We start from the raw sequence: 27,187 nt of genomic DNA on the forward strand, positions 1-27,187 counted from the left end.
TGAACCATCTCCAAGATCTGAAATTTTGGAATTCTACTCTCTGACTACAACTTCCTATCCTTCCTTCTGCCATTCCTACTTTCTTACTCATTAATCTCATCTTCACCTTGAACCATCTATGTCTATTGGTCTATCTTACTCACTCTCAATTCACTTGTCTCCATATTGAGCTTTGATTCCATAGTGCACCATTTTGATGTTTCACTACTTTTTACTATGTAATCCCTTCCTTGACATAACTTCCTATCATTCCTGACATGTGAATTTTCATTCCTAAATAAATACCAGCATCCAATTCCCCACACTTATAACCTTGGAGCTATTTTTTGAAAACTTCCATTTCCCCCATTTTTCACATCTCCTTATTTGCCAGGTCCTTTCAATTCAATCTTCTCTCTCAATTCCATCCCCTTTTTTTCTCTTCCTCCTACAACCGCCTTAATATAACCCTCATTAACAAGTGCTTAGACTACTACAACAGTCTTCTAACTGGTCTTCCTAACTCCAATCTCTCCTAACCTGACCTTAGTTAAAATAGAAAGTTCCTCCTCTCACCAATTCCTGGTGCTTCAAATGATTACTTGCTGGTTTAACACCTCCCTGCTCTCCCATACCTCACATGTCTTTTTGATAGCTTCTCCATCAGTAATCTCTATCTCCTTACAGCAGGGTTATATGTTCTGGGGTCTCTACCTTCCCAAATGGATTTGCTTTTAAAAAAAAATGTCAATTTGGCGATGCACTTTGTGAATCCTTCAGACAAAAAAACAATTTACAAATCAACAAGCATCTATGTGCCAGACAGTATACTAAATACTGAAATATCAAGACAAAAATCAACATTACATTATATCTTACATTCTATGAGACAATATAGATGTAAATAAATGTCTATAAAATAAATATAAGGAAAGTGTTAAGGAAGAGCCAGTCATTCGATCAACTAGTGTTTATTAATTGCTTACTATGTGCCAAGCATTTGCTAAGTGCTGGGGATGCAAAAAAAAAAAAAAAGCTGGGGATGCTCTCAAGAGGTCCACAGTCCAAAGCAGGAGACAACATGCAAATAACTAAATACAAACATGATAAATACAGGATAAATTGGGGGCAATCTCACTAGGAAGATTAGGAAAGGCTTCATGGCAGGAGGTGTCACTTAAGCAATTTTTAAGGAAATGAGAGATTCTAAGAGATAGAGATGAGGTAGGGCTACATTCCAAGCAGGGGGACCAGTTAGTTCAAAGAGAGGGAGACAGGAGATATCCTGTATGAAGAGTACCTTATGAGAAACAGCAAGGAGGGCAACATTACTGGAAGGGAATAAGGTTGGACAGGAAGGTTAGTTGAGAGGGGCTTTAAAAGTTAAACAGGGAAGTTTGTATTTGATCCTAGACCTAACAAGGAGCCAAGAGTTTATTGAATAGGACAGTGACATGGTCAGAACTGAAGTATAAGAGAAATCACTACAGCTACTATGTGGAGATTGGATTGAAAGGGGGAAGTACCTGAGACTTGCAATAGTTTAAGCAGGAGATGACTTCGGGTCTCAACTAGGGTGGTAGTCTTGTGAGGAGAGAGAAGGGGATGGATATGAAATATGTTGTGAAGGTAGAAACCACAAGATTTGGCACCTGATTAGATATTTGGTGTGAGGAATCAAGGACAATGTTGAGAATGATTGGTGCCCTGACAGAAACAGGGGAGCTTAGAAGAGGGTTGGTTTTCAAGCGAAAGATAACTTTGTACAGTAATGAGTTTGGGATACATACGAGGTATGGTCAGATGTGAAGCAAGCTAAGCTTAGGAAAGAAATACATACACCAAAGCTGACAGCCTGACACAAATTTTGTGTCTGCCTATCTGACCAACAAATCTATACGGACATTTTTTTATTAAAAAAAAGTCTACCCCCTCCCAAGAGATTACTATGAAAGCAGAGCCTGGTCTCTCTGAACTTGTGACCATGTGATCATGCTTCACTAGGCTAGGTCTCTGAAACACTGCTGCCATCCAACACAAGTGTCTGTAATGGGTCAAGTGCACACAACAAAATATAGCACAACACACATTTATTAAACATCTGTGTACTGTATCCTGTGTGATGGAGAAGATACAAAGTTTAAGACACCAGCACAGTTATAATGTACACTATGTGCCTTTTATCATAATAATCACTGAAGATGTGAAGACAAAAGTGCAACAGTCCTTGCTTATTGTATTACACGAGAAGGGTATCAAAGGATTATAAAATAAATTGCTATGTAGATGGGGGGGTAGTTACCAAATTAGGGGAAGGTGGAAAGGTTAGGGAGGGCTTTCTTGATCATGTTAAACATTTATTTGAATTCTTCTGTTCACTAAATACATTGAAACTGGTATGGGGGGAGCAGAAGAGGAGGCAGCAGTCTTCACATGTTTATCAATCTTTTTGTTTTCCATTTGTCTTAGACTGTAAAGTCAAAGAAGGTAGCCTTTATGTTTCTATAGTTCTCTTGCTATCTATGTCTATATAGGTCATTCTAAAAAATAATAGAGTAAAAATATTTCTTTTAATCAATGATTATGTTAACTAAGCTTCCAAATATATGTGTAGCTAGTGGGGGTAAATGAGGTGGAGGTCAAAAGGGTTAGGCTATATAGTTTCAGGTCTGCTGCTAACTATGTGACAGTGGGAAACCATCTATGGGGGCCTCGGTTCCCTCAATTGTAGAATAAAGAGGTTGGATTAAATAAGCTCTAGAGTTCCTTTCAGCTGTAACATTTTATGTTTTTAACAAGACTCGCCCTAGCTATTCCACAAATACCACTCAACAAACAGTGAAGTAGTGAATTCGTTCTAAAGAGTCAGGTGATCTGGTTAATTCAAGACAAAGCGAGACTCATGTTTAGTGTACACTCTAGAGGTTGCCCTGGCAACTCCAATTCTCTGGGCAATCTCCCAACTTCCACTTCTTTTGCATAACATATATAAGCTTGGCTCCCAAAGCCTGGATTATCTGCCATTTTGTACCACAAAGATTCAGTTAATTCAAACCACCTGCCCTGAGCCAGTAAATGGAGCACTGGGCCTGGTGTTAAGAAGACCTGAGTTCGAATTTGATCACAATACACTTACAAGCTGTGTATAGCCTTAGGCAAGTCACTTAACTTGTTTACCTCAGTTTCCTTAACTGTAAACAGGACCTTTCAGGGTTATTATGAGGATCAAATGAGATAATAAATATTTGTAAAACCTTAGCACAGTGCCTGGCCTGCAGTAGGTGCCACATAAATGTTTATTCCCTTCTTTTTCCTTTCCCTTTGCTATACTAGGAGAGTAGTAGAAGGCAGTATTGTATAAGAAAGAGGCCAAGTGACAAAGAATCAGGAAGATTTGGTTTCACATCCTGTCTCTTATATTTAATAGGTATTCAATCATCAGTGGGTCACCTAAGCTTGTAGAACTACAGTTTCCTATCTGTAAAAAGAGGAATTATAGTTAGAGTATTCACCTTATAGACTGTTGTGTGATCAAAAGACATCATGTAAGTAAAATGCTTTGTAAACCTTGAAGTGCTAAATGTGCCAGTTATTACTGAACAACCATGGCCTTTTAATTAATTGTAAAAATTGTACCAGAATGGAGAAAAACTGTATAGACAATGAGAGACTAAATAATTAAATTTCAGTGTACTGTTTGTGTTCTTTAACACCATGTAGAACTGGGACTCTTCTTGCAATGCAGGTCATGCTCCATATCAGAGCATATGAATGGAAACCCTGCAAACACATTCTAAGATTCATTGTAAATGATGAACTGAAATATTTTCCCAAGTGTTATAGAACAAAAGAAAGGAAAGGAATCCCTGGTGGCTAGCTTCATTTGAAAGAACACTGTGCTTGGAGAGAATGTGGGTTTGAACACCAGCTCTGTCACTTACTAGTTAGGTGATAGTACAGAAGTAATTTAAATTTGTGGTGGTTGTTGAATTGTTACAGTCATGAACAAATCCTCATGACCTCATTGGGCATTTTCTTGGCAAAGATGCTGGTGTGATTTACTATTTCCTTCCCCAACTCATTTTACAGATGAGAAAACTTGAGGCAAACAGGGTAAAGTGGCTTGCCCTAGTCTAATGGGAATGGGAATTCGAATATCTTCCCTGTCCCTTAATAGACCTGAAGGGATGCAGAGCCCACAGGAAGCTGGTGGTCAGAGCTAGCCAGATGGTGGAGGGGGGAGGGGGCGGGGGGGGGGGGGGGGGGGGGGGGGGGGGAGAGGATACTCAGATAAGGAGATAGAGAGGTTTGTGAGTAAATATTGATCTTGTATTGGTTTGTGGGAAAGCTGAAGGATGCTGTGGCTCTCAAGGTTATTATGGCTTCTGAATATATTTGGTACTATGATGGAATCAGCTTATTGGTTTGGTTTTGGGATTTGGTTTTCTGGTATATGAATAAATGCTTCGTTTCTATCCTCTATTTGGAGAATCTGGTATATTTTGTGATCGGACGTCATGTGATACGTATAGTCATGATTGTGGGTGCTGTAAATATTGCATTGGCGCTATACCTGGTCACATGGTTAGTAAGTATCTGGGGCCAGATTTGAATGCAGGTCCTCTCCAGGCCAGTTCTCTATCTGTTGCACCATCTAGCTACCCTCATTTAGCTTAATGGGACTTGGTTTCCTCATCTGAAAGATAGTGGTTGGACTTGGTCATCTCTAAGACCCCTTCTAGCTCTACATTGATGATCTTACATCCTTTGAAGTCATCTAGCCCAGTCCCATCATTTTGCAGAGCACAGAGGCAGGGAAGAGAACAAGCATTTATTAAGCACTTACTATGTGCCAGGCTCACTGCTAAGTGCTTTACAAATATTCTCTCATTTAATTATCCAATTAATTTAGTTATCTCATTTAATATGTAGGATCACAGATCAAAAGCCACATAGGACTTTATAGGTTATCTAGCCTAACTGCCTAATTAATTTTACAGATGAGGAAAATGAAGCCCAGAGAGGAGAAATGATTTGTCTGTGGTCACCCAGGTAGTAAACAGTAGAACTTAGGTTTGAACCCATTGTTTTTGCCAATTGACGCTGTGCTTGGTTGCCTTTCTGGGATCCTGAGTGTTGTTTAATGTGTATCTGTCTGATGTCAATGGCCCTTTAGCTTGGGCCTCTTTCTGTTGATGAAATTATTCTTTCTCTCTCATACTAATAGCCAATTATTAAAATTGGAGAGACCTCAGCTTTTTCCCCCCCCTGTCCTATTTCCTTATACAATCTCTCAAGGACAGGGCTGATGGAAGAGAGGATTAACATTCTTCTTATTCTGGTTATTGCTATTCCACCAACTAGAATAGATTTCTAATCTAAGGTGAAACTCCCTTCTGCTCAGGCTAGTGTGGGGGATAAATTCTTTGAATAAATTGCCCAAGGCTCGGGGTAACATAGAAGTAAATAACACAATCAAAATTCATTAGAATAGGTTCAGTCCCTCTTTGTAATATTGATTCTCTCATTAATTGTTAACCAATCAGAGTTGATCTTCACCCTCAGGAACACCCCTCTTCCAAAGGGCACATAAACTGTGAGTTGCTGCCATGATAGTCTTTGGCATTTCAGAGTGTCACTGACCTTTTATTTAAAATGCTGGCATTATTAAAAAAAATGATTAAATTACCCAGAAATTATGGCCCTCAAACTTTTAAAATGTCACATTGCTTAGGACTTGGAACTCCCTAATCACCTGCCTCTCCTGCCTTGTGCCCAAGTGTTGATCATCCCTAGCTTAGCCGATTTTGCAACCAATCAACGTTTGATTAAATTGTACTCAATCTAGCTTTTAATACTATTATTGTCCATGCAGCATAAATAAGCGATTTCTGAAAGGCAATGTATGATGATAGAGAAAACATCAACCTTGAGAGTCAAAAGATGGATTCTGTCCTGGCTTGGACACTTAATAATGATGTGGCCCTTAGCAATTCATTTTATCTCTTCAATCCTCACTTTCTTTACCTGTGGAGTGGGGATAATAATACTTGTGCTATGTACCTCACAGGGTTGTTACGGAAGTAATTCTATACAACCTCCAGGATAGGGATAGGAACTGAACCTTTGATTTTGTTGGCATGAGGTACGCCATGAAAAAGGATTTACTTTATTTCTTCTACCCATGCATGTCAACCCCTTCTCTGCATCTTATAGTCTTTTTTTAGAGGGGGGAAGGCAAGGCAATTGGGAAATACTTAACAAAATAAATAAGACTACAATAGAACACAGATGATGTTACTGTGTGGTTTTCTAAGTCTATGTAGCAGTAGAGAATCTCATTTAGGTTTAGTGGCCTCTTTTCAATTTGTGTTTGGCTTAGACCAGGGGTAGAGAACCTGCCATCTCAAGGCCACGTGTGGCCCTCTAGGACCTCAAGTGTGGCCCTTTGACTGAATCCAAACTTCACAGAACAAATCTCCTTAATAAAAGGATTTGTTGTGTAAAACTTGGACTCAGTCAAAAGGCCATAGCCAAGAACCTAGAAGGCCACATGCAGCCTTGAGGCCACAGGTTTCCCACCCCTGGTAGAGCAAAGAGATTTATCCAGGTCACACAATCAGTATGTATTACAGGCAGGATTTGAACCCAAATCTTCAAGACTAGCTCTCCATCCACTACACCACACTGCCTCATGGAAACCTTAAAGTCTAATTTTTGTAGCTTTGACCATTCCTAGTTCCAACTGCTTCATCTGGAGGTAGTGGGTGAGGGAAGTTAAACGCAATAAGCTTTCATGTTGTAAATTCTTGTCTAATTCTTTAAGCTCTCCAAGGCAAGCTGGGGCTATTAGTCTATTTAAATCACTCTAGAAAGCACCTGGCATTGGTGAAAATGATAGCAAATGTGATGATGACAGTGCTTCTCAGCTATCGGAGGAAGCCCCAGGTGGAAATTCGGAAAGGGGTGAGGAAACCAACCACTTCCTCTTCCCCACACAACATCAGTTATAGCCCTTTGTTGGCTCTCTGTGCTGAGGGGGCAGGGCAAAATGCCAAGAGAATGAAAGGAAATGGTAGCTGTTAGCCCAAGATAATGATCATGTGCATTTTCCCATCCTCTTCCCTACTTTTTGATTCTAAAAGGATTGCATAGTATTTCCTTTTGAAGGAAAAGAATATGAATATGTACATACATACATATGGTAAAAAGGTAAAGACTAGCCTGGTATTATTCCATTGTTTCCCACTCTTTGTGACCCCATTTGGGGTTTTCTTGGCAAAGATACTGTAATGGTTTGCCATTTCCTTCCCATTTCACAGATAAGGAAACTGAGGCAAACAGGGTTAAGTCACTTGCCCTGGGTCACACATATAATAAATGTCTGAGGCCAGATTTGAATTCAGGAAAATGAATCTTCCTGACTCTAGACCCAGAGCTCTATCCTCTGTGCCATCTAGCTTCCCTGGAGCCTGGTATAGTGGTGAAAATGTTGGACTCAAGAATCAGGAAAAGCCCAGGTTCAAATCCCACCTCATACTTTCTAGCAATTTGATGATGAATAAGTCACTTAACTTCTTTGGATCTCAGTTTCCAAATCTGCAAAATGTGGGGCTCAGGGCGGCTAGGTGGTGCAGTGAATAGAGCACCAGCTCTGGAGTCAGAAGGACCTGAGCTCAAATCCGGCCTCAAACGCAGAACACAAAACTAGCCATATGACCTTGGGCAAATCACTTGACCCCAATTGCCCTACCCTCCCCCCTCCAAAAAGTGCAAAAAAAAAAAGAAAGTGGGGCTCAAAGTAGATAGTCTCTAAGATCCCTTCTTGTTCTAAAGCCATGATCTTGCGATCTTTCAAAACTTAAGGACCAAGTTGGATACCAACTGTTTTGTATTATAAGGTCATTCACTGTGCATTAGTCTCTTGATATAAAATTATGACTGAAACCTCACTTTAATACTTCATGGACAATGAATTTATCTATATGAATACTCCCTCTCCTAAAACAGAAATTTCTTTGCCTCAGTAGACTGTCACCATGAGTTGCTATGACTGAAAAAATGTGTCACCTAGTGACTAGCCTTCTGGTGATAAGTATTTCTGTACTTCGTTAGGCTAGTTCTCAGCTTGACAAATATGCAGGTTACTTAGAATCACTGGATCTCAGTTGGGTTGGAAAGAACTCAAACATCATCTGGTACAAGTCAGACCTGAACACAAATCCCCTCTACAACAATTTGGAAAATTGTTTATCTAACTTTTTTCAGATATCCCATGGCAGGGAACTCAGTACATCCTGATGTAGTGTGTCCCACTTCTGAACAGCTCTGAATATTATTTATTAATTCATTCAATAAAAATTTATTAAGTGCCTGCCATGTGGCAGGGACTAAATTTTTCCTTATATTGAGACCAAAATTATATCTCTGCCACCTTTACCCATTGTTAAATTTATTAAATTCACCAAACATTTAAGTTCCTAACAAGTGCAAGGCATTATGCTAGATATTGATAATATCAATTGATAATCATAGCTACTAATAGCAAACATTTAAAGTTTTGTTTTTAAAAAGGTTTACAAAGTACTTCCTGAGATAGCCCTTTGAGGTAGACAGTAAAAGTATCATTCCCTCCATTTTAAAGATAAGAAAACTGAGGCTTAGAGAGGTAAATGATTTGGTTAACAATACTTATTTGGAAGTGTCAGCCTTATGGTACCAAAATTTTGTTTTGTTTTTCTATCAAAGCTATGATTTTGTTGGTGTAGGGTGCTTCCTATAAGAAACCCACTCTACCAATGAAGATCTTTACCGATGCAAACTGGCACCTTCTTCAAACTTTTCAGTCTTAAAGAGTTGCGTGGGACATGAAAAGATTAAGGGTTTTGCCTGTAGTCACATAGCCAGTAGGCATTCAGAGGCAGGACATAAATCTAGTTCTTCCTGATGATATGGCCATCTCTCTATTCATTATGCCAGGCTGACTCTTGGGTCCAAACCAAACAAGGTTAATTCCTCTTCTGCATGATAACCTTTCAGATATTTTCATCCAGTCCTCACGTTTCCATTTTGTTCAGAGCTTGTACTCTGTCCACAAATATATGAAAATATATGTCCACATATTGTACTATGTCCACAAAGCCTTTGAGAACCCAGGTCCACTTTACTACCAGGACGATCCAGCAAAACAGCACTTCAGAGAGCATGTTAGTGCTGATGCAACCTTGTTAGGTTGCTTCCTAGAATATCCTCCTAAAATCTGTCTTCACCAGAGTTATAACTAGCAATTTATGTATTTGGTATAAGTGGCCCAAAACAGACCCTCAATTCAGTTGGGGATGGGGAAAGCATAGAACCAGGTCACTATTGGCAGTGGGAGTATAGAGAAAAGGACCAGAGCTTGTGTAGAGCTCACCTGGGATGGAGGTGGAGAGAAAGCCACCATCTAGCAACTTTCTATCTTAGTAAAAATAGAACAGTAAGTTATTCTTCCTAGTGCTAAGCTCAATTGTTTCTATGTTTCTGAAGGACTGAAAATAGATCTGTTTTCCTCTAAATTTCAGCACCCTTGTTCAAAGTCCCAAAAGCCTTGCCCTATTCATGGTTCTGTTCTTTTTACCAAGGTAGTTTTTTTTTTTAACCAATCTAACACATCTGAAATCTCAGCCAAAAGTAGATCTGAGTGCACTTCAATATTTTTCTCTTTCACAAAAATCTGTCATCCCTCCCCTGAGGAAGGACCAAGATAGAAAGATTAAATGTAACATTTTCAAGGACAAATAGAATTTTCAACTGCTTTTCTGATGTTTCAGTGACACCCTTTGCCTAAAGAATTGGCTCACACCAAAAAAAAAAAGAAAAAAAAAGAAAACAGTGCAAACGTATGTATAGCCCATGCAGTGGTTTCTCCTCTGGACCCTGGGTGCCCCTGCCACTTTAATAGCCCCATAAGCACCCTGAGCTCTATCTAAATTTTGGACACCATTTCCAAATAGTTAGGAGATTGGCGTGTCATGAGAAATTTATGGGTTGGCAGAACACCTACCACCGAGTCCTCCTAAAGAAACTGACTTTTCAATCTCTCATGAAAAGCTCCCAGTCATTTTTTTTTTTTTTGCCTTTTAAATTTAAAAAAAAAAAAAAAAAGAAAGAAGGGGGGGGAGAAAACTTCACAATAACAGTGGACCACTTTGTTTATTGTTTCGCCACATGAGAGGGAAAGAGAAGTGGGCTGATGTAAGTGAATGAGAATGCTGTTGAAGATTTGCTTTTAAGCATGTCAAACCCTGCCTACGCCATAAAGACAAAAAAAAAAAGATATTTTGTCTGTCTTAACAAAGTACAAACTAATCACCCAAACAAAGCTTCCTTTCTTGGTCAAGTCTCCCTCCATGGCCCTGCTAATATTAAAATTCTTCTCCTTCATCCATAACCCTCCAACAGTGAAAGAGCCTCTTGAAACAATATTGCTTGAACCATTTTCAGGTTAGAAAGGCAGTGTTCACAAACCAAGATACAGCACAGAGTTGTGTGTGTCTGGGTCTGGGTCTGGGTCTGTGCATCTATTTTCCTGTGGCTGTCAAAATACAATGACTAAAAGGAAGCTTCAGTTAATAGGAAGAATTAGGAAATATGTAATATGAAACCAAGCAAATAGCTTAGTGGAATACTTAAAGGGAATATTGAAAATGTAGTTCTTTCCCCTCCCACTTTGTTCTCTTTCCTCCCTAGAGCAAGAGAGGGTACTTTCAGTGAATTTGGGCAAATAAAATGGAAAATAGATTTTATTTGTACCAAAGTCAATTCGCTTATTTCAGGAGAGGCATGGGAGCCCCTCACCTCATCTTTGAAAGAAATCGCCTAACATGGTTGAAGGAATGTGCTGTGATGTGAACAGATCAAATTGTCCTGGTGCTGATGAATGAAGAGATTTGTGAACAGTCCAGAGAACACATCAGTGCTCTGTGATGTTGTTCAGCTTGTTCTAGGAAACTGCAAACAATCTGGGCTGGGGTGGGGGGAGTGAATGAGGGGAATATCTGCCCTCAGGACACGAGGGAAGGCTCAGTGGTCCACTCTGTTCTATTCTGTTCAGTTTATTGAAATTTTTTAAAACACCAGAGAATCTTTGCAGTCCCATTGGAGACCTTTAGAACATGAGCTCGCCTCTAAAGAGATAAGGGTACAATGGAATCAGTCACTGCCTGAAATACCACCTCAGAACGGAGGGCTTCAACAAATTCTAATGTACAATGCAACTGTGCTATTTATCAAGGGGCATCACACGTGCACTTTGAGAACAGTAGATATGGTCCATGAAATAAATCCTTTCACTTGAGAAATGGGCACTTGCTGTTCTGGTATACTTAAGTGAAACCTACCCAAAGTTGCCTGCAGCTTTAAGCCTGTAAGTCTTACCAGCTCATCTCACTACCCAGTCAAGCCAGAATGACACTGAAATCTGATTTTACACTGTATTTGCAATTCTGCCCCGCTTTTCATCTCCAGTACTATGAATGTTCTCCTTCTCCATCTCTGTATCTCTGCCTCTAGCTCTCTCTTGCTCTCTCATTCTTTTTTTTCTCTGGTTTGGCTCTAATGCTAAGGATACATAAAAAGTACTTTTCTATAGAAAACAAACAAGCAAACATGGGAGGACAATAACAGCTCTTGATATCACACCTGGCAGACAAACCGTCCCTAATGAATGAAAGTGACATAGTGATTCTCTCCCACCCCCACAATCCATTGTGAGATAACTATCACACATTTCAAAATGCAAAAGCACACAGCAGACATAGAATCCAGCTATCATTACGTATTTCTCTCTTTCTCAGCCAAACTAAGAAAAAAGCAGCCTACATTTCTTCTACCCTGACTCACTTCTCAGCCCTGTGCAAACTAGCTTCCAGCATCATAACTCAATAGAAACAGTTCTTTCCAGAGTTACCAATGATCTCTAAATGACCAAATCTGGTCTTTTCTAAGACTCCACCCCTTTTTTTACTTCTAGGCAGTCTTTTATGCTTTTGACCTTTCTTTCCTCCTGGATATACTCTCTTTTCAGCATTTCATGACACTACTCTTACCTAGTTCTGTCTTCTACCTGTCTAGCCACTCCTTCCCAGCTTCCTTTGCTGATATATCAGCCATTTCACACTTACTAGCTGTGGGTACACCCCAATACTCTATCTGTGGCTTTATGTCCTCTCTCTAAAATCTCTCACTGGGTGATCTCATCAGTATTGGTTTAATTATTATTTGTATCCAGATAGTTCATATATGTATATGGATACATAGCACACACATACACACACACACACACACACACACACACACAGAGCCCTAGTCACTTCCCTGAGCTCTTGTTCCACAAAACCAACTGCCTATTAAACATTTCAAAACTGGATGTCCTACAAGTATTTAAAACCAAATATCTCTAAAATAGAACTTATTCTCTTTCCTCCCCTATCCTCCCTAAACTACCTCTCTCCCAAACTTCCCTGTTTCTGTCAAGGGTACCAACACCCTTCTAGTTTCCCAACTTTGCAATCTTAGTGTTATCTTCAATTCCTCAGTTGCCCTTACCCTACAGATCCAGTCACTGAATCTTGCCATTTCTACCTCCCTGTCATGCATTGCTGTACCCTCCTCACTACTCACAACCACCACATTAGTTGTGTTCATTCCATCATTATCTGTCCCCTGGGCAACTGCAATGGTTTCCCATTTTGTCTCCCTGACTCCTCTCTCCCCACTCTGGTCTATTTCACAGACTACCAAACTGTGATTTCACAAACTACCAAAATGATTTTCCTAAAGTACAGGTAAGACCACATCACTCTTAATTAAACTGCAGTAGCTCCATATTACCTCAAGGATCAAATATAGGCTCCTTTGTTTGGCTTTTAAAGCCTTTCTCAAGCAGGACCCACCTACTTTCCCAACCTCATTATACATCACTCCCCTTCTTGTACTTTGTGGTCCCATCGAACTGTCTTCTCACTGTTCCTCAAACATGACACTCCATTTCCTTTCTCCATGCTTTTACTGTAGCCATCCTTCATCCCAGAATGCATTCTTAACTAACCTCTAATTCACAGGATCTCTTAGTTCTGTCAAGACTCAGCTCACTCTCTATGTGAAGCTTTATCTGATCTTCCCAACCACTACTGTCCGGCTCCTCTGACTACCTTGTAGTTAACTACTTTACATTTATTCTGCATATATTAATTCTATGTGTACTTATTTGATTAAGTACAATTTGCCTTCTCTGAGTGAATGTAAACTCCTTAAGAAAAGGAATTGTTTCATTCTTTTTTTTTAATCCCTCATGCCTAGAGCATTGCCTGGCACAGAATAGGTACTTAATAAATGCTTGACAATTGATATGAGTTTTGGAATATTGCATGCAAGGTTTGATTATAATGCAATAAGGCTGATTTTAAAAAATAAACGTAATTCTTTTATAATAATAAAACAGTGTCACTGGATTGAAGAGCACATGGTGGAGAGTAGGATATAAGAAAATTTAAAGGGTAAGAGGGGACTAAATTATAAAAGGCTTTGAATGCCAAATAGAGCATTTTGTATTTGATCCTGCAAGCAGTTGAAAGTTTACCAGACTTTACTGAGTATGGCACAGATATGGTTGGACTTATGCTTTAGGAAAATCACTTTGGTGGCTGAATGGAGGATGGATTGAAGTAGGCAGAGATATGAGGCAGGCAGACCCACCAACAGGGTATTGCAGTAGTCCAGGCCAGAGGTGATGACAGTCTGCCCTGAAGTGGTAGCCGTGTAAGAGGAGTGAGGGGAGCCTATATGACAAATGACACAGAGATGAAATTGACAGGCCTTGGCAACAGACTGGACATGGGGTGGGGGTATGGGGATGAGAGATGGGGGGAAATCCAAGATGATGCTTAGGTTTCAAGCCTGAGGGAGTGGGAGGATAGTGTTAGCCTCTCTAGTAAGAGAGGAAGTGTTTTGGGGTGGGGGATTGTGATGGTAATGGAAATTTGAAGATCTTCCCTGCCCCTTGTATTTGCAGTAAAACAGGTACTTAGCACCTTGTTCCAAGTTAATGATTGTGTCAAGTATTAAAACCCAGAACTTGGGAATCCCACAGTGGGATGGACTTGTTGATGTAACAGGAAGGGGCAGAACAGGGAGGAGCTAATACCATAAATATAAGGAAAAGCCCAAGTTGAGAGAGGCCAGAACTTCTGGGAATGAGCATCCTAGAGGCAGAGCAGCTACTGCTGGAGAGATAGAAAATTGCCAGGAATGAGAATTGATGAGAAAGAGAGACAGCTGCCAGGATCCTGAGAACTGCTATGAATGAGAACAGAATGGAGAACAGAACTTGTGGTGCCAGAACTTCTGAGAACTTCTTCTGAGAACCTAATTGAGAACTTCTGAGAAATGAGAAGAGAGGAGAACTGGGAGGAAGCATGACTGTGATGTCAGTACTTTGCCTGTCTGTTTTGATGTTACTTTGTCAGATTCATCTTCTGATAGACGATGGTGCTGTTGTTACAGAAGCCCTGGGACCTTGATGCTGGTTCAGAAGCCCTGAAAGAAGATTTTCTTGTTGTATGTTTACAGAAATCTGGAGGAGGGTCTTGCTAACATTTTCAGAGGCCCAGGGACTATACTATGATTTGTGTTGATTCCTCAGACCTTGTTGTTGGGTCTATGTTGATTTCACAGGCAGAAAGTGAATTAATGAGAATGCTGGCAATGTGTGTGAATGTTATTGTGGCTTTGTTAAGCTTTGTCTTCCCAGAAATAGTGAAGGAATTAAGGTGGACTAGACACTGTGGGCTTCAGTATATAACAGGAATGGGATAAGGAGCTGGACAACCAGGAGTAGGCAGGAGGTGGGACCGTGAAAGGGGAACCATGGAAGTGGAGAGCCAGCCTTGAGTTAAGATGAAAAGACTTCTTCTTGGGTATTTAATGCAAACTTAGAAGATTATGATTTACTAGGGGTAGAGAACTTTGACCTTTACAATTAGATGATTGAGTTAAGGACTTACTAATTAAGGATGACTGGAAACTAATCTCCAATCAAGAAGAAAGAGGACTTTTTGATTGAAGAGATTAAGACAATGTGACCTAGGGGTGGAGAGCTTTTGACCTCTTTAGGACTTGCCTCCTTAAGAATGATTGAGTTACTAAATGTACTTTGTTTAAAACCATATGACCATTTTGGTGAAAACTACATGGCCATTTTAGTGATAAGTTGTTATGCTGTAATATGGTGAATGCTGTATTTTTATTTTCCGTGAATATTTTGTCTCAATTTGTTACTGAAAAAGTGAGAATTCACTATACTGTGTAATCAGAACCTTGAAAGCTGTACACAGCAGCAGTCCTCTGAAAAGCTGCTCCTGCTTGGCTTTACAGGGATTCAGGTAGTGGGAAGGATAATGAGGTCTGTTTTGGACATGTTTAGTTTAACCTGTCTCCTGAACATCCAGTTTGAGATGTCTGAAAGATTGTCAGAGATTTGAGATTGGAGGTAATCAGAGAGATTAGGGCAGGAGAGGTAGATTTGAGAATCATCAACATAGAAATGATAACTAAATCCATGGAAACTGAGATCACTGTGTGAAATAGTTTAGAGGGAGAAGAAACAAGGGCCCAGAACAGAACCTGGAGGGATACCTACAATTAGAGGGTGTGATCTAGAGGAAGATCCAGCAAAGGAGACCAAGAACAAGTCAGGTAGGTAGAAGGGGAACCAGGAGAGAGTAACATCCTGAAAGCCTAGAGCAAAAAGAGTATCATGGGGGAGTGATCAACAGTCATTTGGAATTGACTTTAAGTCAGTTTGTAAACTACACAAGAAAATCACTTTTGTGATCTCATATTGACACCTTTTTCAACACAAAGAAGCCCATAGAAAGAATAGACAGATTGATAGCTCTATCTCAGTTCTGTGGGGGATGGCACATGGTCATTCTTAGCTGTTAAGTTCATTCCAATAACTAATGAGACTCTTGCATGCTACCTTGTAATATATTTCCTGCTTTTCAAGTGCTACACCCCCCACAAAGCCTTCCCTATCTCTCCAGGCTGAAAATAATCTATCCCTCCCTAGATTTCTCATAACACTTATACTAGATTGCCTTTGTATTTATTACATCCTGCCTTGTAGTAAATTATTTGTGTACCTAGTCCTTTATAAAGGCTCTGATTCACAGAGATGACCCTGGTTTGTTGAACACTATGTCAATGGAGGAAAAGCCCTGGAAGGTTTTACCAAGATAGGATGACTTCACAGAGTAGCTACATGAAGTAGTAGATAGAACCCTGGACTTGGAGTCAGAAACACTTGGGTTCAAATCCCAGCTCAGACTGGATGTGTGACCCTTGTCAAGTCACTTAACTTCCCTGTGCCTCAGTTTCCACATCTGTAAAAGGAGGGGCTTAAATTTGACAGCCTCTAAGATCCTTCCAGCTCTAAATGTAGGATCCTATGACTATGTATCAGATTGAGTATCTGTTGCTGGCATCTATCTAAGCTATAAATTTAGAAGACCTCATTTCCAGAAAGTTAGATAGCAGGTGAAAAATTTTTGACTAATGTAATTCATGAAGACCATCTACTAAAGCATGCAATGTGGCAATATATATGGGAGAAAGACCGATACTTGAAATGTAGAAGCTGGCAGCCTTTGCTATGGATTGAGTCCTAAAGTGAAGCAAGAAGTCTTAAGTGTGGGTTTTAATGCCTCCCCCATGCAAGAATACTAGGCAGCAGTGATGAGAATACCCAGATCAGACTGTATGCATACCCATACAGAAAAATAATGAGTTCCACATAGTTTCCATGTGGGAAAAAAATCCCCAGGGGGGTGAAAGCAGACTTAGAGTAAGTGAGATCAGTGGCAATATCCTAGCAGTCAGGGAGTTCTTACAATTAAGTTAGTGATGTTACTGTTTTCCCCTAGTTTAGCACACTGGAGATTCTCATAAATAAACATAAAGGAAAATTTCTTGGAGAGAATCAGACAATGAAACCACACCTTTCCTGAGTCTTAGAAGCTTATTTATTTGGGTCTGCTTCTCACTTCTTAGATGGCTAGGTCTGACTAAAGGCAACAGGGTTGTGGCCAACATCAGATTTCATCAGATTCAGTTTCTTCTCTTCCTTAAACAGTTCATCTAAACATTGCCCCCCGAACCTTGGCAATGAGGTAATATTGGTAAAGTGTTTTGCAAACTTTAAAGTGCTATATAAATGCTAGTGATGATGATGATGATATTGCTCTTGGCTCACCTGCTCTTAGTTCTGTTGCCTTCCTAAACTATTGGGCTAACACTGGGAGAAAGAGGGAACCTGATTTGGCTTGCAAAGAAAGGGAAGAGCCTCAAATAGTGGAGATGGGGGTAATTCATTTGAGGCAAGAAGTCGGGAAAGAGCAAAAGAAGGTAGATGAAGAGACTGAGAAAGTCCATATTGTTGAGAAATGAGAGTATGTGAAAAGGGAGTAGGTTTCCGCCTCCACTCCATTAAAACTAAAGTCTTATCACTAAGTCCTATGAAGGAGGAGGGATGCTGAGGGAGATGACATCAAAAGCCTTAAATCTTCTCAGTAAAGTGTGAAGCTGGGCATCTTCTCATAGTGAGGTTAGATAAAGTAGAGTTCAGCACTTGGAGATAAAAGAAAGAGGCTGAAACAACAGTGTGAGAAACACAACTGACTCCATAAGAGATGAATAGAAGAACAATTGATTCCAATACTCTACAAACTATTTGGGAAAATTAGTGAAGAAGGAGTCATACCAAATTCTTTTTATGACACAAATATGGTACTGATACCTAAATCAGGAAGAGATAAAACAGAGAAAGAAAATTATAGACCAATCTCCCTCATGAATATAGATGCAAAAATTCTAAATAAAATACTAGCAAAAAGACTACAGCAACTTATCTCAAGAATAATACACTTTGATCAGGTAGGATTTATTCCAGGAATGCAAGGATGGTTTAATATTAGGAAAACCATCAGTATAATTGATCATATCAACAATAAAACTAGCAGAAACCACATGATCATCTCAATAGATGCAGAAAAGGCTTTTGACAAAATACAACATCCATTCCTATTAAAACATTAGAAAGTATAGGAATAAATGGAGCCTTCCTTAAAATAATAGGTAGCATCTATTTAAAGCCATCAGCAAGTATTATATGTAATGGGGAGAAGCTAGAAGCATTTCCCATAAGATCAGGGGTGAAACAAGGGTGTCCACTATCACCCCTCTTATTCAATCTGGTACTAGAAATGTTAGCAGTAACAATTAGAGAAGAAAAAGAAATCAAAGGAATCAAGTTAGGCAAAGAAGAGACCAAGCTATTACTCTTTGCAGATGATATGATGATATACTTAGAGAATCCTAGAGAATCAAGTAAAAAACTACTTGAGACAATAAATGAATTTGGCAAAGTTGCAGGATATAAAATAAACCCACACAAATCCTCGGCATTCCTATATATTTCCAGTGAAATTCAACAGCAAGAAATAGAAAGATAAATCCCATTTAAAGTTACTGCAGACATTATAAAATATTTGGGAATCTACCTGCCAAAACAAACCCAGGACCTATATGATCATAACTACAAAACACTTTTCACACAAATAAAGTCAGATCTAACTAATTGGAAAAATATCAATTGCTTGTGGCTGGGTAGAGCTAATATAATAAAAATGACAATTTTACCTAAATTAAATTATATATTTAGTGCCATACCAATTAATTTACCAAAAAGCTACTTTATAGAGCTAGAAAAAATAGTAACAAAATTCATTTGGAAGAATAAACGGTCCAGAATATCAAGGGAATTTTTTTTTTAAAGCAATCGGGGTTAAGTAACTTGCTCAAGGTTACACGGCCAGTTATTTCTGGGTGGGGTGCTGAGTATCTGAGCCTGGATTTGATCCAGGCCATCCCGACACTGGAACCGGTGCTCTTACTCACTGAGCCACCTGGCTGCCCCTAAGCAATTGGGGTTAATAACTTGCTCAAGGTTACACGGCCAGGTGTTTCTGGGTGGGTGCTAAGTGTCTGAGCCTGGGATTCGATCTCCAGGTCTTCTCAACACTGGAGCCGGTGCTCTTACTCGCTGTGCTACCTGGCCACCCCTTATCAAGGGAATTAATGAAAAGAAATGCTAGGGAAGGTGGACTAGCTTTACCAGATTTCAATCTGTACTATAAAGCAGCAGTCATCAAAACTACTTGGTACTGGCTGAGGAATAGAGGAGTGGATCAATGGAACAGATTAGGCACACGAGATTCAGAAGCCAATGACTATAGTAATGTATTGTTTGATAAACCTCCAGACCCTGGTTTTTGGGATAAGAACTCACTATTTGACAAAAACTGATGGGAAAACTGGAATATAGTATGGCAGAAACTGGGCATAGACCATTATCTAACACCATATACCAAAATCAAGTCTAAATGGGTTCATGATCTAGGTATAAAGGTTGATACTGTAAGCAGTCTCCTAAAACAAGGCATAGTTTACCTATCAGACTTGTGGAGAGGGAAAGACTTTATGACTAAACAAGAATTAGAGAACATTATAAAATGTAAAATGGATAATTTTGACTACATGAAATTGAAAGGTTTCTGTACAAACAAAGCCAATGTAACCAAGATTAAGAGGAAGGTGGGAAATTGGGAAAGAATCTACAACCTATGTCTCTGACAAAGGACTCATTTCTAAAATATACAGAGAACTGAGTCAAATTTATAAGAATACAAGTCATTCCCCAATTGATAAATGGTCAAAGGATATGAACAGGCAGTTTTCAGAGAAAGAAATTAAAGCTATCTATAAACACATGAAGAAATGCTCTAATTCACTATTGATTAGAGAAATGCAAATCAAAACAACTCTGAGGTACCACATCTCACCAGTCAGATTGGCTAAGATGACAAAACAGGAAAATGACAAATGCTAGAGAGGATGTGGGCAAACTGGAACACTAATGCATTGTTGGTGGAGTTGTGAACTGATCCAGCCTTTCTGGAGAGCAATCTGGAATTATGCCCAAAGGGCTATAAATACTTTCATACCCTTTGATCCAGCAATACCACTCCTAGGGTTATATCCCAAAGAGATCATAGAAATGGGAGAAAGACCCATATGTACAAAAATGTTTATAGCAGTGCTTTTTGTGGTGGCAAAGAATTAGAAATTAAGGGGATGCCCATCAATTGGGGAATGGCTGAACAAGTTGTGGTATATGCATGTTATGGAATACTATTGTGCTATAAGAAATGAGGAGCAGGCGGTCTTCATATTTACCTGGAGAGGATTAAAAGAACTGATGCTGAGTGAGAAGAGTAGAACCAGGAGAAATTTGTACACAATTACAGATACAACGTATGTGTGATGACCAACTTTGATAGACTGGACTCTTCTCAGCAATGCAGTGATATAAGTCAATCCCAAAAGATGCATGATGGAGAGAAAAATGTGCATCCAGAGAAAGAACTAGAAAGAAGTAAGTTTATATCCAGGTGGAAGCAAAATACCTGATCTTTTTCGTTCTCTTATTTGGTTTTATGTCCTCTTTACCATTTTTCATTCCAGCTGGTACAATCCATCCTTATACCCTGACCAATGTATAATGTGAAAGTGTTTACAGATCCTATACTTGACTATAAGCCGCCATGGGGGGGGTGGGAAGGAGGGGAACAAAATGTGAAATTCAAGGAATTGTGGAATTGAATCCTGCAAACTAAAAGGAAACAAACAAATTAATAAAGAAAAAAAAGAATGCAAAAAAAAGAGATGAATAGAAGGATTGCCTTATAGTATTGAGGACTCAGATAAGGTTTTATGTGCGTGCGCACATACACGAACACGCACACACACGTATGCATACTACACAAGTTTCTACTGGACAGAGTCAGCACAATTTCACAATTTTTTTTTCTAGCAACATTCAACCTCTTGAAATTAGGAACAGAAGGGGAAGAATGATCTCATATAGTACCTCAGCAAGGCAGAAAGAAAGGAAATTAGGGGAGCAAGAGATTCAAAGGGGGAAGGAAGGGGATTATTAAAATGGGTAGTCATAATGCTAATAAGGTAGGCAGTAAATTAAGGCTAAAGTCATGGGAGAAGTTGGAAATGTATTTGAGAGGTCAATAGATTATAGTAAGAAGAACCTGGAGAATGTGTATATAAGATGGCATTAACAACAAAGGAAGAGAACTTATACCTCCAAGGAAACCACTGATAAGAAGTCTCCATATCCACCAAAATATTTAAAGGAGAACTTGTCATAGCAAAGAATTGGGAATAAAGTAGATGCCAATCAATTGTGGAATGGCTAAACAAATTTTGTTACATGAATGCAATGGAAGTTTACTGTGTCATAAAAAAGGATAAACGTGGTGATTACAGAAAAGCATGGAAAAATCTACATGAACTGATGTAGAATGAAGTAAATGGAACTAAGAAAACAATACACATAGTGACTACAGCAATGTAAAATAAAAAATGAATGAACAGGATTATAGATCAAACATGATTCAAAAGAAGAGATATGAAAGGACGCTCCCAACCTTCCCCTTCTTGGAAGCAGGAGATCCACAGGTGTCACACATTGTACATGTTTTTGTACTTTTCAATGTATTGATTAGATGTGATAATTTTTTCTTCTTTTCTTTGTCTCCAAAAAATACTATTTATTATTTGGGATAGTTCTCGGGAAGGAAGAAGGGGAGAGATACTGGGGAATATTATGATGACTTAAAAAACCAAAAGACATTAATTTTTTAAAAACCATTTTTAAAAAATCAGAGAAGGAGAGGTGGTTGAAAGATAGTCTAGACTCTAGGTTCTGGGAAAAGGGAGAATTGCAAGAGGAGGTGTCAGTATTTGAAGGGGCTGCCAAGGATATGGAGTTATTTGGGGGGAAAGTCAAGTTTCAGTTAATGTAAAGAAGTAAAAATAGTGTAAGGGAAGAGATCAAAAATGAGATGGAGAATTTTTTTTAGGGGAACAACTATTAGATTATAAACTCCCTGAGGAGAGAAGCTGTGTCATTTCATATGCAAATTCCTAATTCCTTGAACATATTATGTACCTAATGATTGTTCAATAGATTTGAATTCTTGACTGAAAATTTTATTTTGCAGTTCCATCTCCCTCCTTTCCAGAGGTGGGGTTGGGAGGGAAGTCCAAAGGGGTGGAATATCATACATAGCATTACATTCCCCATATGTTGATTGGTTTTTCTGATTTTTTTCTTTTCCTTTTTAAAAAAAAAAAATTCTTCACTATGAAGGATGGCTCTCTGAGGGGTGGGAGGGGAAAGGATTCAGGGGGAAATTTAGGTGATATATATTCAAAAGATATCAATAAAAAATTTATTTTAAAATGGTTTCTGGACTAAAAATAAAGTATTCACCAGCCTTGGTTCTAAGTGATGTCTGACTGTCTCCAAAAATTAAATTTGCCCTGAGCTACTATTGAAGAAAATAAAAAAGAATGTACTACAGGCCCCGAAAGCAATTCTAAAAGAGGCCTTACAAAAATGCTTTGAGAAATGGCTGCATTGGGTTAGAATGAGTATATAGCCTCCCAGGGTGATAACTTTGAAGGGGACAGCAATCATTTAGATAAACATGTTTTAATATGTTTATTTCTTTTAACCCGGCTCCTCAAGATATTGTTGCAGGCCAAGCAGTACTTGAATCATGACTAAGTTGCTCAGAAAATATCAGTCAATGAAGCAAAAGGGTAGAATCTTTCTGGAGCCTCCATCAGACTTAGAGATCCATCCAGAGGCAGTGGGGGGAAGACAATGTGTAATGAGGGAAATCCAGGGAACAGAAATAGGACCTGAAGCCAAAGAATCAAGATCCAAATGAGTCAGTCACATCCAAAAGCTCCTAGGATGCAGACTCTAGACAACCAGGCTAGATTTCTGTTCCTGGCATCCTAAGGTCTTTGGGCAACATTTAAGACAAAAGCTCTCCTCCGGTACACCAGCATCTCAGACCCCATACCTATGGCAGTGAGGGAAGCCCATCCATCAAATGTGCAACTAGCCAAGAACCAAGATTTGGCCTCCTCTAAAATGTCAAAATTAGACAAATCATGCTCCCTTCCTGTAGTGGACAGCCACATGGGACCTTGTATAAGGATTATCTGTTAGTCCATACCATTGAAAGGCACAATTTCCACTTGCCCTACCTAATGCCATGACCTCTGCCCCGAGGAGCTATTTTTCCCCCACTACCCAACCCGTTCAGGGTCATGAGTATGACCCACCCTCTCCATGCAATCACATCTGTGGTTAGATGGTCCTCCATAACCCTCTTCCCCAGAAGCTCAACTCATTTTGCCTAGAGGAACAATGGATTCCTAGTTCAGGCTCTGCCTGACATTTCTAGCCTTGTCAGAATCCTAACTTAGGAATTCTAGTCCTTCAGGTAAATTCAATCCAAGGGGAAGACAGAGAGAAGGGTGAAGAGGGGTAGGATGTTCAAGCAATACCCATATTTGAAAAGTTGAGATAGATTGAATCTAGAGGATGTGGGAGTGAGGAAGTAGGAGGTTGGGTTTTTTTTTTTCTAAATGGAGGGGAGGTTGAGTCAGAGAAGAAGATTCATAAAACAACAATTGGACTAATTACTAGTACTAGTACCCTCAACACCGTCCCCCCATCCCCGCCCTACCCCAGCCTGCTGTTTAAGTGGCTGGTAAATAGGTAGAGATCACCTAATCATTCTGCTTTTGTTAACAATTGCTGAAAGAGATATTTGGGAGAGTTTAGTAAATGCACTGACTGTCAATTCCTATTTAGAGGAAGAGATCAATACATACTTGACATAGGGTGCTCAAATACTTTGCCCTGTTCAGCTACCTTCTATGTTCATAGGATCATAGACACAGCGGGAAAGGACCTTATGAGGTGAACTGAGTCCAACTCTCTCATTTTACAGATGAGGAATTGAGGCCCAGAAAGATTGAGAGACTCGTGCAAGGTTGTGAACATCGGAGACAAGATTTGAACCCAGATCCTTTGACTTGTGAGTCAATGCTCTTCCCACTGTATCACAGTATGAGGAAGATGGTTTTTACCAAGAACTATCTGGAAGAACAGAATTTATTTGCTCATGCCATACCTATATGAGATTGTGTCTTTGTGTGACAACTGGTTCATAGCTTATGACAAACATCTTCTACTTCATAGGGGGAGATACTTAGAGGGAAGGTACCATGCTGAGGCTCTGGACTATTGACGGGTAAGCATTCTTCTTATCTAGCCCGGCCTAGATCCAACACAAATATCTTCAGGCCATGCTGCCACCAGTATCCCTAGGGCCACAGAAAAAGGAGGCCTTCAAATTCCCAAATTGCAACTTTAGTCATAAAAAAAGTATTTTTAAAACTATTAATTCAGGAAAATTGTGACTGTACATGAGGTAAGACTATATTGAATCCCTCAATGAATGTTTCATAGAGTCAAAAATACTCTGAAATGCTCCATTCATAGCTCAAGTTTCCAAGCTGTTATTCAGAATTATGTGTCTTGAACATATATACATATATGTATATGAGATATTCTCTTTAGAATTACATTAAATATAATTCTATTCTGTTCTTTATATATAATTGGAATCTGTATTGACCCATAACTAATTGAATTTGGTTTATCATTATTTTCTCTGAAATTCATTGATTTTGACAATGGATATTAAAGACAATCAACAAATACTAATAATAATCCAATAGACAAAAACAGATGTGCCATAGTCAGACTCTGGTTTCCTCCCACATGATGGGACCCCTCCTGGACCATAAGACTCCACTCTGGACTGCAGGCCCCAGCAATTTGTACTGGTTTCCACCTACCCATCTCCATCCCTAACTTGTTGGCCCAGTGAATACCTTTCCCTTCTCCTAACTTTCTACTCTAGCTCTGGGAATCAAAATCAACACCACCATTTCTTGAAAGGGGGTGTCAATCAATTGCCCCATGGCTCTATTCATTTCCCTGTAACTTCCTAGACCAAAACACCCCTCCCCAGCTACCACCCCCGAGATGTGTTGTCTTTCCTTGTAGACTCCTAGAGGTTGAGTCTATCTTATTTTTGTATTCACATCCCCAGCACTCAGCACAATACCTGGAATTTAATAAGCACTTTATGAAAGTTTTCTTGATCTAATCATTCATTTAGGAAGTCATATGAATGTGAAAGGGTAGCTAGGTGGCACAGTGGATGGAGTGCTATTCCTGAAGTCACCTTCCTGAATTCAAATCTAGCCTCATACACTTAAGTAGCTGTGTGACTGTGGGCAAGTCACTTAACCCTGTTTGTCTCAGTTTCCTCATCTATAAAATGAGCTGAAGAAGGAAATGGCAAACCACTCCAGTATCTCTGCCAAGAAGACCCCAAATGAGGTTGTGAAAAATTGAACATGACCGAACAACAACAATGCTTCCAATGCTCCTAAGTCACTCACTACAACAGAAGCTCACCATTAATCTTCCAGTAATACTCTGGCTGTGAATCATGTAATACCATGAAATTGGAAGAATCACAATGGCAGGTAACCCAAAGATCAGTAAAAAAAAATACATGGTGGGTCGAAATGGATTGCATGTTTCCCTGATAACCTGTGCATAAGAACTGATATGAAAAAAAAAAGACTGAAAGGGAGTTGGGTCAATCATGTAAGAAAAATGAGAGGAAACTGATGAACATCCCAAGTGCTACACAGGTACCATTGAAATCATCAAAGTAGAGGAAGGCCTCCAGATAATGTGTGGCTCCCTTAAGAAGGATAGATAAGAGTAGCACCATTGAAATAGGAATGGAGATGCTGCAACCTTCACGCTGCTCCACTGACACATTTTTAAAACCTTTTTCATTAGTATCATGACAGTGAAATAACAATTTCTAGCAGATTCTTCAGATGGACCTTGAGGAACCTGAATCAAACAGAACCCTAGCATTCAAACCATTTAGGAAAATATTCTTTCCTGAAGTAAAATACATATTTCACTAGGTATAAAATCAAAGTATTTAATTAAATGAGCTTGTTATGTGCCTTTCCATGAGTATATTTATCTTCCATTATACATTTTTCTGTTTTCCCTAAGAAAATACCATCTGGAAATGGAGCAAATACTCCTCACTGGCATTGAGATGTTCTGTGCTCACGACATTTCCTCTAGTCACCAAGCTCTTTTCCTGCCAATGAGAGAAGGTTACTTGGGCTGTGATTAGTTTTTAATGAACTTCTGTTGCCTCCCATCTATCTCTGTGTTCCCTATGGGAACTTACAAATTGACGGCTTTATTAATTTTTCTAGCAATTTAGTAAAGTTAAAACTTGCTGCTCTGTAATTCTCCCAACTTCCTCCTTCTCTTAAAAGCAGACCCAATCTGGATGCTGCTGGTTAGATTCCCTGGGGGCTCTCAAGAGTCTGGGGCTCCTACATGACCTACAGATAAACTCAGAACTCTGGCTTTGGGACAAAATTCCCTTTACTTTCTTCCCAAGCTTAACAATTTTCCTTGCAACCCAAAAGGAGACTCAGAAAGGGCTTTAACTATAAATATTTTTTCCTCTGCCAGAAGGTGCCTAAGTACATTGTCAGAAAGATTCAAAAGGCTATTTCATCTCGGAAAATGTTGGGCTCAGATAAAACCAAAAGAAATGCAGAAAAAAGGAGTAGGACAAAATTGAGAAGCATAATTTGAGCAGGGATAGGCAACATAGCCTAATGGCTAGAGAACTGGATTTGGAATCAGAAAGACCTGGATTCCAATCAGCCTTCAATAATAACTAGACAACGGGACGACTAGGTGGTGCAGTGAGTAAAGTGCCAGCCCTGGAGTCAGGAGGACCCGTTCCAGCCTCAGACACTTAACACCCACACAAAAAAAACTAGCCGTTTAACCTTGGGCAAGTTACTTAACCCCAATTGCCCTCCGAAAGGCAAAAAAATAAATACATAAATAGATAACTAGACAAGAGAGTTAACTTCTTTGAACCTCAGTTCCTCCTCTGTAAAATGGAGACAACAAAAGTTTGTTGTGAGAAGCAAATGAGGAAATGGACATAAAGTGCTTTGTACACCTGAAAGCTTTTTATAAACTGCTATCACTATCAGCAGGATCCACAGGATTAAGGTGAAAAATCCAATTCAC

At 39.4% G+C, this 27,187-nt stretch overlaps 1 protein-coding gene across 2 annotated transcripts in view; it reads right to left on the minus strand.

Annotated features, from left to right (window-relative positions):
* The window catches only part of SHC4 (SHC adaptor protein 4), a 169,518-nt gene that overhangs the window by 90,857 nt on the left and 51,474 nt on the right, over nt 1–27,187 (minus strand). The gene's annotated exons all lie outside the window — the stretch shown is intronic.

Source organism: Petaurus breviceps, unplaced genomic scaffold (assembly GCF_028583685.1).
Source record: "Petaurus breviceps papuanus isolate PSGF00001 unplaced genomic scaffold, PetGlider_PUasm1.0 37, whole genome shotgun sequence".
Taxonomy (NCBI): Eukaryota; Metazoa; Chordata; class Mammalia; order Diprotodontia; family Petauridae; genus Petaurus; species Petaurus breviceps.